At 37.5% G+C, this 14,243-nt stretch overlaps 1 protein-coding gene across 1 annotated transcript in view; it reads right to left on the bottom strand.

The window, feature by feature from the left end:
* Positions 1-14,243, bottom strand: part of LOC140140008 (sodium-coupled monocarboxylate transporter 1-like) — an 88,509-nt gene that overhangs the window by 17,420 nt on the left and 56,846 nt on the right. The window lies entirely within an intron of this gene.

Here is a 14,243-nt window from a genome sequence, read left to right as displayed (position 1 = left end):
ATATCCTCTTTTATTTTTGAGCCGAACAACTACGGCAAAGCAAAGAAAATTGGAATTTACTACCAGCGCACATGTCGCCAATGCGTACCACTCCTTCGGTCATGTTATGGTACGACCCTTTGTTGTGTATATCACCGTCCCGCACGCCGTGTACGTACTGTGTGTTATGAACATCGTGTATGCGTTCGACTAATAATTCCATCGTAATAATAAAACGCCGGTTCCATCGTTTTATTCAAAATCTCGGATTTTGACAAAACTACAACACCTAGAGTCTTGATTTTTGCAGGGTATATTGGCTTAATAAAGTACAATATAATCTTGTAAAAATTTTAAAAATTCAGTGAGGCGTCCTCCTCAGCAAATGTTATAATATGGCTTTAAGTGATTGTACATGACTATCATTATGTATTAAATGGCTTATACTTGTTTGCTGTAGAGTTTGACGATGAAGATTATCAGATACATACTATAATTTCTTCATGATTGTTTTAAAAAACCCACACATTCATATGGTAAAAAATAATAACTTCCATGTGGTTGATTCGATTAATTTAATTTATTATTAAATTTTAATTTAAGTTATTAATGTTTCAATAATAAGAATTTCGTCGTCGCTAGGGATCTTCAAGAATAATAAAAGAAACCCGTTGGTAATGGCAACCGAAATGGCAAAAAGCTAATAATTCTAATTGGACTTGCTGAAGCAATAATAAAACCGACTATTTGGGAAGCGATTAAAACAATTAAGCATACCATGACTGTATCTGTATTTCTTTGCTATGATATTTTTTTTTTCATTTTAAATCCTTATTACCCAGCAAACGCAAAACATTTGATAGAAAACGTTTAAATTTCGGGATATATAAAGGGTATAAACGCTTTAATGTCATTCAAAAAACATTTGTGAACAATTAGTGCAAAACATTCCAAACAAAATATTTGCCCAAAATATTGTACAATAACGTTTTAAAAACATTTTCATGACCTTTATATAACCCGCCATTTGCATGTTATTAAAACGTTTTAAATAAATGTTTAAGAACATTTGTGTATTTGGGTAGTCGCCGTTGTTGATGACAAGTAAGCGTTCGCGGATGATTAGCATACAAACTGATTATGTAATCAATAATACATATTCGTAGAAGGACACGATATCAGCACATCCCGTTCCCAACATTTCGCGCCAAGTTTTCATATTTTACGAGCAGAGAAAGGGTTCATTCTGGCGTTTGATTAAATTTCAAAAATACAATTAACAGGGCAGAATTTGCCTCAGAATTTGTATTACTACACGAATTTTCACCAAAAATATGATATGCGAAGACATGGGCGTATCTGTACCTCGTCTCATGTTCTCTCCCGTTCCAAACACCACCACTATTAAAGACACCACTCAAGAAGTGAAAATTCTTAACGTGGTCAAAATACAATCCTTAGTTAGGGGTTGTGCAATAACTACCTGCCCGGGAGGATAAAATTTGGAGAGGGGAGGGGGGCAGATTATTTTGGCCGAAAGGAGGAAGGATTTTGAACTATATTTATGGGGACCATTTACGGAACGTTTAAATATGCTCGCATTATAAACTACTACACACAAGTTTGGAAAGTTATTTGTGACATGTTGCATATCAATGGATACTTTAGCTACTTTAGCTCCCCTTTACAATATGACACCACATTTGAAAAAAAATCACTCTTATTCACGCCTGAGTACACGTCTTGTGAATGTATTGGGGACTCAAAACGAATGTGTCAAATTGACCATTATTGTCCCCACAGAGCCAGGGTAGTCAACGACAACCTGCAGAATATGGGAGTAATACATTTCGTTTCGTTTATTTCTGAAAGAATATAATAAAGCATAATAAAATTTAATTTTCAGAAAACAGCATCTATGTTCGAGCACACGTAAGTGGAGTTGGCCAAGAGAAAAATAAACCCAGTGGTTGGCGATGGGTTTTGTCCGATAAAGATCCATGTCGTACCTCAAGCGTCAAAGTTGGAGGACCCAATGTAGGCACTACTGAACGTTCGTTTGACGTGGAAATCCCTTTGGTTGGTGACGACGACGAGAAGATAAGGAATCTTTACAACTTAAACTGCAATGGTAAGAATCTGTTTGTCCAAGATCAATATAGTTTATCATTTTTTGCACACGGAGTGGATGTAGTGGCGTAACTAGACTTTCTCAATCTAGGCCGGGTAAAATTTGCCAGCAGGGGTGGGATGGGGGGAGGGACAAATTAGAATGTATCATGCATATGGTTAACTCAAACAGGGCTGGGGTTGGGTGTGAGGGGAAGGTGAAAGGGATCGAATTGGTGGTGGGGGGGGGGTAGTTCGCTCAAATCAAATGCTGGGGGAGTCCCCTGGGAGTCGGTAAATTATGTAAATTAAAAGGACCGCTAAGTGCGCTGCAGTACAAGATCGCAATCTCTTTTGTTGTACGGGAGATCGCCCACACAAATTCAATATATAAGTCAAATGTACACTTCCTAGTACTGTTGCTCTATTATATTATTACAAACAAAAAGGGATACTATTAATATAGTCGGACTTCTCTGCATATTTTCAATATAACTCATAAGGTATGAGTTTCAGGATTGGTTTTAGTTTTGTTTGGTCACGTGTTTTCCTATTATCCTGCCTAAGCTCTTGACTGACGTCATTACCGATATCTGTGTCTGTACCCGTCGTTAGAAACTCATAACTTGAAGAAAAGAATGTTTCACAATGCAACATTTACAAGCAGAGAAATTGAACAAGTCAATATACGTTTGAAAGCGTGGTTTCGATTTCCGCATAATTCTAGACTTATTTCCCTGTGGAATATAGACCATCGAAATATTTCCACCAAGATAACAAAAGAATAGACACTCGAGTGATGTTTAGAAATCTATCCATATGCTTATTGCATGTAGGAGGACCGATTGAAGCTATATAACTTTGTGTGGTTGGTGGTCAAGATCCATGTTATAATGTTATTGAGGGGTATGTGTGGGAGGTGTGGGGTGTGTGTGGTAAAGGTAAGACGACAAAATAGCAATTTACCGTGTTATCAATCGCCATATTCTGTATGTCCCCTTTTCAGTTACTGTTTGTTTTAGTATTTGCTCCCATTTACACAGCTAATGGATGTATCCCACTCCTTGGGGGTGGGGGCTTTGGGGGCATGAGCCCCCGGTGGAAAATCAGGGGTGGCAAAAAAGGATGGGCGGCCGAAGAAGCAGGGGCGGCCAAAAGAATTATTAAAGAAAAAAGGGCGGAAGAATTATGTAAAAGGTTCAAAATTTTGAAAAACAAATGTGAATATATATCAATTTCTTTTATTTTAGGTCGGTAGCGCCTATAATCCTTTTTTTTTTAAACTCGATTAACTGGTTGACGTTTAGGTTTCAGGTTAGCGTGTAAAACGGTATTGTGTATTATATTAACAACATAGTGAAGCCACTTTACATCTCATTCTATTGTTTAATATGCAGCGTCAGACGAAGCAACGCCAGAAACATCAGGTGACTTTTCAATAGGAATTACCGCCATTACGAGCAAAGGTGATGTAAGCTCAACTGGGAATGGTAACGAAAATATCACCGGGTCTTCAAACGTAAATTCTGCAACCGGTAATGTGTAATGTCTGTATAGCATGCAACTCTCACCCAGGGCCGTTCCGACCATTAGGCCAGATAAGGCGGTCGCCTAGGGCGGCAAACGTAGAGGGGACCAAAACAAGGGCGAAAAAAAACCGGGAATGGAGAAAGATAAGGGAAGAAAAAATTATAGCGCCTCCCTTTAGGGGGCGCCGAATTGACCAATTCAGGATCAATTGATCATATTGCGCCCCTCCAAGTGATGTAAGCCCTATTTGTGTAGATATTTGCTCGCTCCTCGCGCAATTGTTTCAAGAATTGGGGGATGGGGGTGGGGTATCATTATGTATCCTTAGCCCTGGGCGCCACAAACCCTAGCTCCGCCACTTGAAAAACCTGATGAGTTTTCAAGGGGGTAACCCCCCTTAACACTTTTTTTGGTATGCTCTGGTGGGGCGGCAGGTAGAGGCTTTGCCTAGGGCGGCAAAATCTCTAGGAACGGTCCTGCTCTCACCTTAGAAAATGTGCAGGTGGAAATCTTGTTAAGGGAGTCCATTCTATCTGTTACACAAAGTAAAGGCCCTTATTTTTTGAATTTCAACAGCAACTTTTATTTCTCACTGTTTCATTTTCAAATCCACTTGAAGACATTTAGAACTAGAAATTCAATGTTCGAGGCTCCTGTGGAACCTTCTTGACTCGCATCTAAAGAACCCATTTAAACCCCAAGATCATGTTCTCAATCAATGCCACCCTAATGTTATGTGCAAACTGTGTCCGTATCTCATACTCTGATCACGTGCCCAATGACACCATATGTTTACTTTTTGCTATCACCAAATGCCCCTTGCTGTGAAAGTGTCAGCCTTATCGGCGCGGCCCCCTACACATATCCAGTTTATATTCCAGTGCCCCGGGCCCGGGTATTAATACGGCAATAATTTCCTGCGTAAAAATGATATTTCAATAATTATAATCTTGTATTCTATAGATTTGCGCATTCTACACAACATTGGTCTGTCTTTATTTTTCATGTTCGTAATATCATGCATTAGAGGAATTTAATAACGTTTTAAATTTGAATACTGTTTAACCGTGTTTAAACTATAATTTGATTCAAGCGTTTAAATGAGTTTCCGTTTAGTTTCGTTTAGTTTTTGTAATTTGTAATTCCATTGAGTGTGCTTTGCAGCTTTAAGACCTGATCAACCCTTTCGTGTCTCCTAGTCAGAATTCCAAAACATTTGGATGACTCTTCCAGAAATCATGTCAACAGTCATCTGTCTCGATCAGTGGCGTAACTAAGTGGGGGACGGGGGCGGGGCAGGGGCCAGGGAGGGGGCAAGTGCCCCGGTGCCACCCTTAGGGGACGCTAAATTGACCAATTCAGCATCGATTCTGCGCCCCTCCAAGCGATGAAAGTCAAAATTTACGCGCGCTTCGCGCGCATTTCAGCACATAATAAATTGTAAAAACATTTTAAGACTTCTAGTAACCAAAATTAATTAGTGGTAGGCTTTATTTGTCCAAATTTCGCGCACTCCGCGCGTATTTGTTTCACTTGCCTGCGTCTAAGATATTCTCGGGGGGGGGGGTAGGGCGCCAACCCTAGTTACGCCATTGGTCTCGATGTCGATTTACTAATCTAGTCAAACATTTTCATTCATAAAAATAGGGTTTTTTTATTTCACATATTATAACCTCCTATATCCTGCGCATTTGTCACCCTGATGTGGCAATGATATCAAAGCGTTGAGACAGCTGTTTTGCGAGAGCATCTATGCGGCGTGTTTAAGCGCGTGTACTCCAGCGAGTATGAAAGGAGATGTCGCAATGGCTGACAGCTGCTTAAGTCAAGGGGACAGGTAAATAGCGAGTTATAAATGGGCGAGTTATATGAAAAGCGAGTTAGAATGGCGAGTTAGATAAGTTGCCCCCTGCACAGATTAAAGAGTGACCCCTGCCGAGAATACGGCAAGTCCCGCTGGCGAGTTCGATTTTTTTTTCAATTGCATGACTTGGTGGTATCGTCGTAACTCGCGCCGATTGAACATGTTGGTGTTATCGTAACTCGCCTATGGGACAGTGATGGTGTTGTCGTAACTCGCCGATGGGACTTGATGGGGCTTTGTCGTAACTCGGCTTTAAAAGCTTACTTTGTAGTTACTGCTCCCTTAAGTCAAGGTCTGGAGTTTTCTTTGTCTGAAAAAAGACTTGATGTTCAAGCTAATGCTTATAAAACATGTAAAATTCAACCAAGAATGAGATGAATTTGATCTCGATCTCGATGCAAAAACAAATTTATAGCCTACTGGATAACATGTTGTGTCTTTTTTTAAAGTTTGCAACGAATTTATGGGAATGGAAAGTGGAGACATTCCAGATGACAGAATTCAAGCATCGGAACAAATATACATTCCGTACAAATTTCCCGCTGAATACGGAAGGCTGAATGGATCTAGAGCATGGGGAGCGTCTATGTACAATGTATGGGGAGGAAGGAAAGTACAATGGATACAAGCTGATATAGGTAATATAAGGCCAGTATTTAGCCCACCGTTTTCCGCTGCGACAAACGCCGAGTTTTCGTATCAATTAAAATGATTGAGCTTTGTTCTTCTTCTCGACGATTTGTTGATGTGGTAGAGCGTAAACACGCTACGCAAATGTGTTAATGCATTTGTCGGAACGACAAAATGCATGCAAATTTGGTGAACTATAAACTAGCCCTTAATCCCGCAGGTCCATGATGAGGACATTAATGAATTTATTTACATAATTTGAAATGCCATCATTTATTTGTTAATATCGAATCTCGATTATTGTTTCATTTGATGCACCGTATTAATTTTTACATTTATGTCGTTATTTATAGGTACACAGACTAACGTGTCTGGTGTTATAACGCAGGGTGATGGAGGCGTTGGACTTGAGACTAACTGGGTAACATCATTTAAAGTGTCAACCTACTTGGATACCGATAGCAACGAGGTGTTTGTTATGCATATCAATGGAACAGTGGTGGTGAGTAAATGTAGTAAATGCAGGGTGTAACTTCTGGCAAATAAAAATATCATAATAAGATGAAGATGAAATATGATGATGATATGAGCACGGTGGCTTAAAAGTAAGGACTTTCGACTCACATCAGCCCAATGCTGCGGGTTCGAATCCAGTCAGAGCTAACGTGTAGTGCAATTGGGTAAGACAGTTGTTATGATGGGAAGCTGTTAGATGGTCATCCCGATGCCGTTACTCTTGACCGAGGAATTCAGGCGGAGGAGGAGGGTGAGAAGGAGGAGGAGAAGGAGAAGATCGTTGTTTTTGTCGTTGTTTGAAAATAAGTTGTATTTTGTTTTTCTTTCGTAGATATTTCCTGGTAACACAGATGAGAATACGGCAGTGACCGCAACTTTTCCTCAACCCGTGTATGCTCGTATTGTACGCATCACCTGCCTGAACGGAGTGGGTACCGTTTATCAATTGAGGTTCGAAATATTAGGTTGTAAATGAGAGTTGACTACTTACGTTAGCGACGCTGCAACATGAGAAGAAAGTCAGAATTAAGCTGATTGGACATTGCTACCAACCCTTAAGGGGGTGCATATGGGGGGGCATGTTAGAGTTTTTGAAAAAAAACGCTCACTAGCCAGATGAAAACAAAACTTCGCCCACTGGGCAGTCATACGGAAAAAATGCCTCACTGATGAGCAAAAAGATTCTGAAGATGCTGAATAAAAATATTTGGGTTCAACTTTGGGGACATTTCCGCCAAAATACCACTAAATAAATGGCAGAGCTGTAGAATAGAAAACTGATGGGATATATCGACTGAACTTTGTACTTTTGAGGAAACTGAATACTAATATTTAAATATAACCTCGAGAAAATATGGGAAACTCTCGCTAGAGGACCTATGTTTAAGTGGACGCCAAAACACCATTAAATGACATTCTAGAACCCCAAGAGTTCCCGGCTTTTCCCCGCGGTTGAGTTCAAAATTGTTATTCAGCACCCTCGAAAATACAAAGTTCAATCGATCTTTCACATTAATAGACTATTCTAAGACTCTAGAATGTCATTTAAGTACAAAGTCAGTCGATATATCCCATGAGTATACTACTCCATGGCTCTAAAATGCTATTTATTTAATGGTATTTTGGCGGCCATTTTGAAAAACGCCCTGTAGTGATAGTTCCCTACGTGTTCCCGAGGTTGGACCCAAATATTATTATGCAGCATCTTCAAAAGTATAAAGTTCAGTCGATATTCCATAAGTATAATACTCTAGGGCTCTAGAATGCCATTTATTTAATGCCATTTTGGCAGCCATTTCGAAAAATTATTCAGCATATTCAAAAGTACAAATGTCAGTCGATGTATTCCATCGGTATACTATTCTAGGGCTGTTCTAGAATGCCATTTAATAGTGTTTTGGCAGCCACTTTGAAACACGCCCTCAAGCGACAGTTCCCCACGTTTCCCTGAGGTTGGGCTTAAACATTATTTTCAGCATCCACAAAAGTACAAAGTTCAGTCGATATATCGCATACTATTCTAGGGCTCTAGAATGTAATTTAATGGCATTTTGACGGCCATTTTGAAAACCGCCCTCTAGCACCACCATTACCAGATGTTGGACCCAAAATTCTTATTCAACAACCAAACAGTACAAAAAACATCTTCAAACCTAAACATCTCCGCCTCGTTAGTCTCACGGGGTTCCACATTCTACTATGAGAACTTCAACATGGCACATGGTCTTTGTTAGCTCTTGAAGCTCCCGCGGTATAGATTGGAAGAATATTACACAATTAACCAGCTATGGCACGATTTAGGGTCAAAAGTTACAGGTAAGGATTTGGTTCCTTACCTGGTTTCCTTACCATCAATGAACAAAAATGATTTTGTCAGGTAAGGAAAAGAGGTAAGGATTTATTTTCTTACCTGGAACAAAAATGATTTTGTTAGGTAAGGAAAAGAGGTAAGGATTTATTTCCTAACCTCGATATTTTTTGGCAGGTAAGGATTTTTTTCCTTACCTCGATATTTTTTGGCAGGTAAGGATTTTTTTCCTTACCTCGAATAAAAATTGATTTTGTCAGGTAAGAATTTTTTTCCTTACCTCGCACATAAAATGATTTTGTCAGGTAAGGAAAAGAGGCGCACATAAAATGATATTGCCAGGTAAGGAAAAAAGGTAAGGGTTTATTTTCTTACCTCAATATTATTTGGCAGGTAAGGATTTATTTCCTTACCTCGATATTTTTTGGCAGGTAAGGATTTTTTTCCTTACCTCGAATAAAAATTGATTTTGTCAGGTAAGAATTTTTTCCTTACCTCGCACATAAAATGATTTTGTCAGGTAAGGAAAAGAGGCGCACATAAAATGATATTGCCAGGTAAGGAAAAAGGTAAGGATTAATTTTCTTACCTCAATATTATTTTGGAGGTAAGGATTTATTTCCTTACCTCGATATTTTTGTCAGCTACACATTTTTTTCCTTACCTCGAATAAAAATTGATTTTGTCAGGTAAGAATTTTTTTCCTTACCTCGCACATAAAATGAGTTTGTCAGGTAAAGAAAAGAGGCGCACATAAAATGATATTGCCAGGTAAGGAAAAAAGGTAAGGATTTATTTTCTTACCTCAATATTATTTGGCAGGTAAGGATTTATTTCCTTACCTCGATATTTTTTGGCAGGTAAGGATTTTTTTCCTTACCTCGAATAAAATTGATTTTGTCAGGTAAGAATTTTTTCCTTACCTCGCACATAAAATGATTTTGTCAGGTAAGGAAAAGAGGCGCACATAAAATGATATTGCCAGGTAAGGATTTATTTTCTTACCTCAATATTATTTGGCAGGTAAGGATTTATTTCCTTACCTCGATATTTTTTGGCAGGTAAGGATTTTTTTCCTTACCTCGAATAAAAATTGATTTTGTCAGGTAAGAATTTTTTCCTTACCTCGCACATAAAATGATATTGCCAGGTAAGGAAAAAAGGTAAGGATTTATTTTCTTACCTCAATATTATTTGGCAGGTAAGGATTTTTTCCTTACCTCGCACATAAAATGATATTGTCAGGTAAGGAAAAGAGGTAAGGATTTATTTTCTTACCTCGAATAAAAATGATTTTGTCAGGTATGGAAAAGAGGTAAGGATTTATTTTCTTACCTCGAATAAAAATTGATTTTGTGAGGTAAGAATTTTTTTCCTTACCTTGCACGTAAAATAATTTTGTCAGTTATGGGAAGAAAGGTAAGGATTTATTTTCTTATCTCAATATTATTTGGCAGGTAAGGATTTTTTCCTTACCTCGCACGTAAATGATCTTATCAGGTTAGGAAAGGAGGTCAGGATTTATTTTCTTACTTCAATATATCATGGCAGGTAATGATTTTTTCCTTACCTCGCACATAAAATGATATTGTCCGGTAAGGAAAAGAGGTAAGGATTTATTTTCTTACCTCGAATATGAATGATTTTGTCAGATAAGGAAAAGAGGTAAGGATTTATTTTCTTACCTCGATATTTTATGGCAGGTAAGGATTTTGTTTACCTGCACGTATAATGATATTGTCTGGTAAGGAAAAGAGGTAAGGATTTATTTTCTTACCTTGAACAAAAATGATTATGTCAGGTAAGGAAAAGAGGTAAGGATTTATTTTCTTACCTCAATATTTTTGGCAGGTAAGGATTTTTTCCTTACCTCGCACGTAAAATGATATTGTCAGGTAAGGAAAAGAGGTAAGGATTTATTTTCTTACCTCGAATAAAAATGATTTTGTCAGGTAAGGAAAAAAGGTAAGGATTTATTTTCTTACCTCAATATTTTATGGCAGGTAATGATTTTTTCCTTACCTCGCACGTAAAATGATTTTGTCAGGTAAGGAAAGTGGTAAGGATTTATTTTCTTACCTTGAACAAAAATGATTATGTCAGGTAAGGAAAAGAGGTAAGGATTTATTTTCTTACCTCAATATTTTTGGCAGGTAATGATTTTTTCCTTACCTCGCACGTAAAATGATATTGTCAGGTAAGGAAAAGAGGTAAGGATTTATTTTCTTACCTCGAATAAAAATGATTTTGTCAGGTAAGGAAAAAAGGTAAGGATTTATTTTCTTACCTCAATATTTTATGGCAGGTAATGATTTTTTCCTTACCTCGCACGTAAAATGATTTTGTCAGGTAAGGAAAGTGGTAAGGATTTATTTTCTTACCTCGATATTTTTGGCAGATAAGGATTTTTATCCTTACCTCGCACATAAAATGATTTTGTCAGGTAAGGAAAAGAGGTAAGGATTTATTTTCTTACTTCAATATTATTTGGCAATTCAATATTATTTATTTACTTACCTCGCACATAAAATGATTTTGTCCGGTAAGAAAAAGAGGTAAGGATTTATTTTCTTACCTCTAACAAAAAATGGTTTTATCAGGAAAGGAAAAGAGGTAAGGATTATTATTCTTACCTCGAACAAATATGATTTTGTCACGTAAGGAAAGGAGGTAAGGATTATTTTTTTTTGCTTTGCATATACAATTATTTTGTCAGGTAAGGTAAAAAGGTAATGATTTATTTACTTATCTCGACCAAAAATGATAAAAAATAACAGATGGAGCTATCACTGCAATAAAGTGATAAATATGATCATTTTATGACCAGTTGTAGAATGATTCATATGACCATTTTAGTGAGGTGACTATGTTGACATAATATTTTAACGCAATTTGACGCACCTATTTAATTACACATTTCGATGTGTTGGAAAATCTTTGGCCACAACAGAAATCTCACGACAATGTGCCCTTTTGTGGTGGATAGTCACATGTTTCAATTCAATTTGTCGATGGTAAGGAAATAATGATATTTTTTCACAAAAGATGTCCGATTTTTTTTGGACCCTAAATCGTGCCGTATCTACAATTAACCTATTGATGTAGTCGCCTGAGTGACAAAAACTCATTGGCACTCCAAATAAAAATTATGCTTAAGGTTATGGAATATCATGATTTTCATCACTACTCCTCTTCTCTTCTCTTTTTCTTCTTGCAATTTTTTGAAGTACATAAATATGTTCATCATCACATGGCCTCAAATGATAAAATATCTCTACCTACAAAGTGCTTTTAAACCATCCTAGTATATCATTAACTCAGATGTGTATCTCATAACAAAATATAATTTATTCTATTCGAGTAGATTACTTAAATAGAAAAAAGTATCTTCTGTTATACCATCATACAAACTGTGCTTAGTCATGCATGCTAAAATAACCTTTTCTTTTACTGGATATAAACTCCTGAAAAAAAAGTTTGGAAAGTTTTTTCTATATCTCAGATTATTTGTGATATGTTCATATCGTGTTGCATATCAATAGATAGCTACTTTATTTTCCTTTACAATGACACCACATTTGAAACAATCATCTTTTTCACGCCTGAGCACACTTTTTGTGAATGTATGGTCTCAAACATAATCTGCCCAATTGACCATTATTCTGTGCAGCAAGCTGCAATCCCATATCTTCACAATCAATCTGGGACGTCATGCAATCCTCCAAGATGACAACGGTCGCCCCCACAGAGTCAGGGTAGTCAACCACTACCTGCAGAATATGGGAGTAGAGAGAATGGAACCGCCTGCCATCTGCCAAGACCTCTACCCGGTTGAACACTTGTGGGACCAGCTTGGTCGTGCTGGGCGTGCCAGAGTAGCTAATGCAACCACATTGAATGACCTGCGACGAATCCTGGTTGAAGAATGGAATGCTATCCCATAGCAACGTGTGACCAGGCTGGTGAGCAGCATGGGGAGGATGTGCAATGCACATTGTGCATGGCTGTTGTGGCTGCGTATGGTTTTTCCACCCGCTATTGAGGCTAGTGCAGTGTTGTTTGAGCACAGAATAATTGCCCTATTAATACACATTAATGTTTTTAAACAAATAAAATTCCAAAATATGGTACGTTTTCTGTCTTTGCTTAATTGTCACGTGGTATGTTGAAGTAATGAAGTTGCAATTATATGTTTAAATTTTCACGATGACATCTGCATTTTTCTACACGCTCGCTATGAAATAATCAATGCAATTTTTGCCAAAGCTCACTACCATTCGCAAGATGCAGTGAACTACCAATCGCAAAAGTTTAAAATAGTTGCTAACCTTAAGGTTTATTGCATTATTATTCGTTGTCTATAATCATGTATCATCTCATATTATATTCATGTATTCATGTCTTTTGATGTATTCTACAAGTTAATGAAGAATGCAGCTGGAAATTTCATTAATTATGGGTTTATTACTCAGAAAATCAAAATTGCAAATGAGAAACATGTAATAATGACTTAGGCACTTTGGTTATGAGGGTGACGATATGCAAATGGGCTACTTAATATGCACATTTGATTACGACACAGGCAACGGGTGCAATACTTTCCCCCCAACACCACTGCAGGATTGATGAAAATGTGTCATTGTGTTCTAGCAAAAGTTACTACGAGAATAATATGCAAATGAGCTATAAACTTAATAAGTGCATTGAAGACGACCAGGAGCAATAATTGCCCCAATACTCCTTCAAAATGGTTGGAAATTGATTGTCGTTTTTAACGAACAATAATCCTTTTTGTTAGTATTAAACAATACAAAAATATGCAAATTAGCTACTTAATATGCGCATTTGATGACGTCACACATCAGGAGCAACCGTTGCCTCAACACTACGTGTAAATCTATGTGATATCATTACACAAATATGCAAATTAGCTACTTCATAAATGAGCATTGTGATCACGGCACACAGCTTATCGCTATAGTGGATATTTCAATTGAATGAACACAGCCTGACATAGCATGACGATTCGAAATTGAATCCAATCATGGCAACTCACTCGTGATTGGTTATTGGTCGTGCGTTCGCGTTGTACTTTGAAATACGCAAAATGCGATCGCGGTTAGATCGAATGCAGCTGTTGAAAGCTGTGTTCATTCAATTAGAATGTCCACTATAATTGAAGTCCTCTAAGCGTTATGCGGCCTATACACAATTTGATTAATCAATATCAATTTGATTGAACAATATCAAAGACCCTAGATACAAAAGTGGATACAAAATCTGCTATTGTGTACTGTGTGTGTTAATTACGCCACTTCTGTACACACAAACAACAATAGTAATGTTATTCGCCATAGAAGTGACGTAATTAATCGTATTAACTACCATAGCAATAGATTAATGCAATTTTTAATATATCGCCCTGCACTACAGCGTTCACGTGGTACCTTTGCATTGAACCATAGATGTCAAAGAAAGGCTGATCAATCGCACCTGTAAGATTAGTAGCTTTGAAACGAACGGTTGTATTCATCTATTGCTATGGTAGTTAATCCGATCATTACGTCACTTCTACGGCGAATTGTCCAACCGTCAATAACATCAAACTAGATTAGATCTAGATAGATAAATAAATATAATTTTGTATCCAATCCTGCATCTAGGGTCCCCAATATTGATCAATCAAATTGATCGTGTATGGGCCGCATTAATCTTGTGATACCTTGTTCGGTATATACCATAGATGGTCATTGATGGTATTACCACTTTTCTAGGACAATAATGATAATAGTATACAGTATAGTATGC

Source organism: Amphiura filiformis, chromosome 18, assembly GCF_039555335.1.
Source record: "Amphiura filiformis chromosome 18, Afil_fr2py, whole genome shotgun sequence".
Lineage (NCBI taxonomy): Eukaryota > Metazoa > Echinodermata > Ophiuroidea > Amphilepidida > Amphiuridae > Amphiura > Amphiura filiformis.
This window is presented reverse-complemented; position numbering and strand designations above follow the sequence as displayed.